This window comes from Salarias fasciatus, chromosome 2 (assembly GCF_902148845.1).
Source record: "Salarias fasciatus chromosome 2, fSalaFa1.1, whole genome shotgun sequence".
Classification (NCBI taxonomy): Eukaryota; Metazoa; Chordata; class Actinopteri; order Blenniiformes; family Blenniidae; genus Salarias; species Salarias fasciatus.
The window spans coordinates 5,248,409-5,254,408 of NC_043746.1; positions in this window are offsets into that span (position 1 = coordinate 5,248,409).

Here is a 6,000-nt window from a genome sequence, read left to right on the forward strand (position 1 = left end):
TCTATTAAATTCCAACAAGAAATGTAAAGATTTCAAGTAATTACATCAAAAAATGGTTATTTCTTAACATGACGGACCAGTGACGCTCACATCAGAGTTCTCTAAAATTTTAGACGTTTGAAGTGAAGTTTTAAGACATACAAATGATTCAAATAAGCTATTTTTACATTCAAATTTTGAATGTGTGTCACTATATAATAAAATTCACTTTATGAAAACAAGGGCCATGAAAAAAATGTTATTTTCTAGTTTTATTTAGATTTTTTTACATAGAGAAGTGCAATTTTTTCTAATCGTTTGGTTTCAGAGATTTTTATCTAGTTTTTGTACCAGCAAATGAAAATAAGGCATATTGGATTTATCAAAATTGTAAGGCACATTTGAATAATCTTTATGGACAGAATTTCTAGGTGCAGCCAGGGGCCGGAGGGGGTCCGGTTCGGGAACCACAGGATTTCATCTCTGCTTTTTGCAGATGATGTTGTCCTGTTGGCTTCATCAAACCTGGACCATCATGCACTGGGGCGGTTCGCAGCCGAGTGTGAAGCGACAGGGATGAGGATCAGCACCTCCAAATCCGAGGCCATGGTCCTCGACCGGAGGAAGGTGGCTTGTCCCCTCCAGGTCGGTGGAGAGACTCTGGCCGAGGTGGAAGAGTTTAAGTATCTTGGGGTCTTGTTCACGAGTGGGGGACGGATGGAGGTGAGATTGACAGGCGGATCGGTGCAGCGGCTGCAGTGATACGGTTGTTTTATCATTCCATTGTGGTGAAGAAGGAGCTGAGCCGGAAGGTGAAGCTCTCAATTTGCCGGTCAGTCTACGTTCCCACCCTCACCTATGGTCATGAGCTTTGGGTCATGACTGAAAGGACAAGATCCCGGATACAAGCGGCCGAAATGAGCTTCCTCCGTAGGGTGGCTGGGCGCTCCCTTAGAGAAAGGAGGAGGAGCTCAGTCACCAGGGAGGAGCTCGGAGTAGAGCCGCTACTCCTCCACATCGAGAGGGGCCAGCTGAGGTGGCATGGGCACCTCTTTAGGACGCCTCCTGGACGCCTCCCTGTGGAGGAGTTTCGGGCTTCTCCCACTGGAAGGAGACCCCGGGGAAGACCCAGCACTGAAGTGTCTTTGAAAGGCAATTTTCAGGTTCTGCCAGAGATTTTCAGTTGGATGAAGGTGTGAACTTTGACTTGTCTATTCTAAGATCTGAACATGCTTTTGTATGAACGTTTCCTCTGCAGCTCTGGCTGGATGTTCCGGGTCGTCGTCCAGCTGTAGGGTGAACCTTCGGCCCAGTCTCACCTCCTTTGCAGACTCTAAAAGGTTTTGCTCCAAGATTGCCTTGCATTTTGGCTCCAGTCATCTCTGAGTAGCCTCTTCTCTGTCTCTTCAGAAGAAAAGCATCGATACAGCATGATGCTGCCTCCACCGTACTTCACAGGAGGGCTGGTGTGTTCGGGGTGTACAGGATTTCTTCTGGCTTTGTTTCAACATTCACTTTCTTCCATAAAGGCTGATAAGGAGTCGAATTCTGCCCTGTCTCAGCTGACATTGGGATAAACTCCGGCTACACTGTGGACCAGAAGTTACAGAAAGGAGTTTTTTTTTTTCCTGTTGTCTGTCATTTTGACTGACAGAGTCACCGCAGCAGATCTGCCCTCCATAATCTAATCTGTCAAAATGATGGACAGCCTTGCAAATTATCTGTCAGTGTTAAAAGGAAATCAAAATATTCAGCGATCATACTCCACCTCTGCCCTGGACAGGAAGCCGGTCCATCACTGCCTCACACACATTCACCTTCAGGCCATCAGAGTTACACATTAACCTGGGAATCTGTATTTTTTTATATTTTCACCGACTTAAGTGCATCCATGCTCAAAAGTAACATAGTTAAATTTAGATGAATGGCCCGAGTGCTCACTGACTATGAAATGAATAATCCTTTTGAAAATATTGAAATATTCAAGTGAAGCTCATATGCTAATCAGACCTTTACAGTAACACCCATGTTCATGAGTTTTCATGAAAACATCAATTAAGAAAGCAGTTTTTATCGTCAAACTTATACAAAAGGATATGCTCGTCACATGTTATATTCTTATCAGTGGTTAAACACTGAGAAACATTGTGTTAAAGGACAGTTTTAATGGGGGGATAGTCACTGATCAAAGCACTGACTCCTGTTCATGTATTTTTCAGCATACAGTCACATGACTGCTCCACCAACTCTTCTTTTAATGTTTGACAGCTTTGTGCTTTTGTGTGTCATCTTGCTTCAGAAAACAGTTTTTTTTCAAAGTTCCCTCCTTTGTCCTTAATATAATGGAGTCCTTATCTAATTATAGTGTGTGTCCACCCCTCAGCATGTAAACAAGCTTAAAGCAGCTCACTGTATGGGAAATTATCACCACCCACTGTAAAGAAGTGTGATTAAACCACACTATTGTATTTATGAACTATAAGTCACAACTGAGTATAAGTTACAGTCTTTTTTTAACAGTTTATCTGCATTTCTCCAGTCACTCACAAATTATTCAGGCAGTCTGTGCTGCTGCTTTATTTCTGTTCTCTACTCTATGCACATTTACATTATTACATTGCTTTGATGGATGTGTCATAACAAAATAATGGCAGTCGCTGATGTTTGGGTGTATGAATGTAATGACATGAAAACGCTGTTGTGTATAATCCCATTACTTCATTATGTAACAGATGTAGGTTGGTGTCAATTATGAATACTTATTGTTTAAAGAATTAAGCAGTTGAAAAAGATGCACAGGGACTGGATTAAATAAGTTAATGCTTTTTCCTTCTTCATTTTGATCATGTAAAAATACATTTCTGTTATTTATTTGAATGCCACATTTTCCTCTCTGTCTTTCTTTCGCTCCATACCAGTCTTAATTTGCATAAAAATAATTTAAAAAATGTTTTATTTTGAAAAACGTAGCACTTCCATCAACACTTATTTTACATCAACATGGAGATAAACCCACGGTTTCCTGACATTGGCCTGTGGTGCAAAAACGGTCATGGATGACTTGTCAGGATTCTATTCAGGAGGCAGCGGGCAGTCTCAGTCTCCCTGGGTCCATCTGAGGGCTGATAGCCTTCACCTGGGGACAGTCACTCTGCCTGCCAATGTAAACCTCCCCCTGCCACCTGCTCCTTGCCGGATTGTTGTCTTCTCCAGGCTCCTGTGCTGCTGCAGAAGGACTTTCCTGCTCCACCAAGGTCTGTGAGGGATATTTTCAGACCTTGGCTTGCCTTGCCTTGCCTCAAGCTACCTGTGATGCTGCTGCCAAGCTGCAGCTCTCCTGGATCTCTTCTGTACACAATGAACCTGTGCAGACATCAACCCTGGTTCTGTTCTGTCTGCATCTGGGTCTAACGGCACACAGATCATGACAGAGCGATCCACCCAGACCCGAGACCCAGCAGAGAGGCACCCCGCCTCAGCCATGGAACACTTGGATGCAGCTGAGGGTTATCTGTATCAGCTGGGACAGCAGATGACAGAGTGCATGCCCATGGTGAGCCAATTAGCGGAAGTGAAATCAGCCCAGGGTGCATCTGCTCCACCATCAGACCCCCCCACCCCCACCCTCGGTAGCCTCTGGAGCAGACTTTGGGCGGCGACGCATCATCTCCAGCTCTGCTTCGTTGAGGTATGGGGAAGAGGTTGGAGGGGCAAGTGCCCAGCAGACATGTAATAGTTGGCCCAACGTTGGCAACATGTTGGCACATCGCCGCTGACTGCCGACATCGGGCCACTGTTAGCCCAACACATGTTTCCCAACCAGCCATCCCTGAAAAGTGTTTATGTCATTAGATTGCATCTAACGTACACCCTCTCCTCTCACAGGCCATTTCTATCTAATGCAATGATGGCCTGTCATTCCCTGAATCAGTGTGGACAGTGGGCCACTGTTGGCCCAACAGTGGCAACACAATGTCATGTGCATACAGCATCCTCTGCATTCAAACTTGCTGAAGCGTGCTTGCTGATTGTAACCACTCACCAGTCCATTTCTCTGGATATTTTGGCACCAACACCTGTACTGCAAGAATTTTTTTTAAAGGATAAGTTTGGTTTAAACAGTTTTCACGTTGTTTATAGAACGAAGTAGAAAAATATACTCATCCAGAAGGCTTTTCTGATCCAAACAGTGCTTTGGGAGAAATTTAGATCCAAAGCCGAGCTGCATACATCCGTATACTGTTAGCCAATGGGGCATGTGTGGTGCCGGCTCCCAAAACGGCTTTAATTGCCCAAAAACTCATTAGTTTCACCAATATTTCCTTATGGTCCACTCACGCCACTCCTCCACGACGGCCCGGTGTCGCAAAATACATGCTGTTGCGGTTTTACAGATCTCTGAAGTGAATACGGTGATCAGGATGTAAACTGAAGTACATTCACCAAGAGACACAGTAGTTGGCGCTGTGCACCTAAGTTGTTGGTCGCCACCTGCTCCAAAGAAGAAGATCTCTAAACTTCATCATCTTCGTCAGTAACACTACTTTCCTCCGGCAACCATAGGGAAAAGATATGTTTCCTCATTTTACCTCAGTCCATTGATAAGGTCATCCTTGGATACCCCTGGCTGTGGCTCCATGACCTTCTCATCTCTAGGACTGGGGGAAGGGTGATCTTGTGTCCGTCCATCAGCCCGCTGAGGAGGCCGCTGATCTCTCCCTGGTGCCTCTGGTTTTCCATGACTTGGCTCCCATTTTCAGCAAATCCACCATCATTGTCGTTGTCCCGCTCACAGGCCCTACAACTGCTCCATCGAGCTGGTGAAAGTAGCGACTTTGCCATCAGGGAGACTTTACAGCCTGTCGGGACCTGAGAGGGAGGCCATGGAAGTATACATCAAGAACGCACTTAAGGCCGGAATCATCGGACCCTCCTCATCTCCTCTCGGGAAAAGGTTTCTTCTTTGCAGGCAAGAAGGATGGCTGTCTTCGCCCATGCATCGATTACAGGCAGCTCAACAACATCATGATCAAGGATAGATATTCATTGCCCCTCATGGACTCTGCTTTCAAGTTGTTGCAGGGAGCCACCATCTTCACCAAGTTGGACTTGCGTAATGCGTACCACCTGGTTTGCATCCAAGAGGGAGACAAGTGGCTGAGCGGGTTCAAGACACCGGTGGGGAATTTTGAGTATCTGGCCATGCCCTTTGGCCTCACCAACACCCTGGCAGTGTTCCAACGTTTGATCAAAGATGTGCTGAGAGACTTCCTAAACACTTTTGTATTTCTGTATCTTGATGACATCGTGGTGTTCTCTAGATCCAAGGAGGAGCATGTCAACCATGTCCAGCAGGTGCTACAGAGGCTCTTGGAGAACCAGTTGTATGTCAAGGCTGAGAAATGTGATTTCTTCTCTGCCTCCACGTCATTCCTGGTGTTCATCATCGCAGAGGGCTCGATCCAGACGGATCCAGCTAAGGTCAAGGCGATGGTAGACTCACTGGCCTGTCCCCCTCAACCGCAAGAAACTGCAATGCTTCCTGGGCTTTGCAAATTTTTAGACTGTTGATCAGAAGTTACAGTCAGGTAGCACGTCCCCTCACCCAGCTCACATCCACCAAGTCGCGCTTCGTCTAGTCTGAGGAGGCTGGGAGGGCCTTTGCTTGTCTCAAGGAGTGCTTCGGCAGTGGCCGCATCCTGAGGAAGGTGGACCTGGCCCAGCAGCTCACTGTGGAGGTGGATGCATCTGACTCTGGGGTCATTTCCATCCTCTCGCAAAGATCGCCTGGGGAGAGTAAGGTAAGGAGAGTAAGAGCCGACATCGAAGGATCAGTGCCTTCTTTTCAAAAAGTCTTTCTCCCACAGAGAGGAACTACAGCGTGGGGGACCAGGCGCTGCTGTCAGTAAAGTTGGCCCTGGAGGAATGGCGGCACTGGCTGGACGGGGCGAGGGAGCCGATTGTGGTTTGGACTGACCACAACAACCTGGAGTACCTCAGATCAGCAAGGCAGTTGAACTC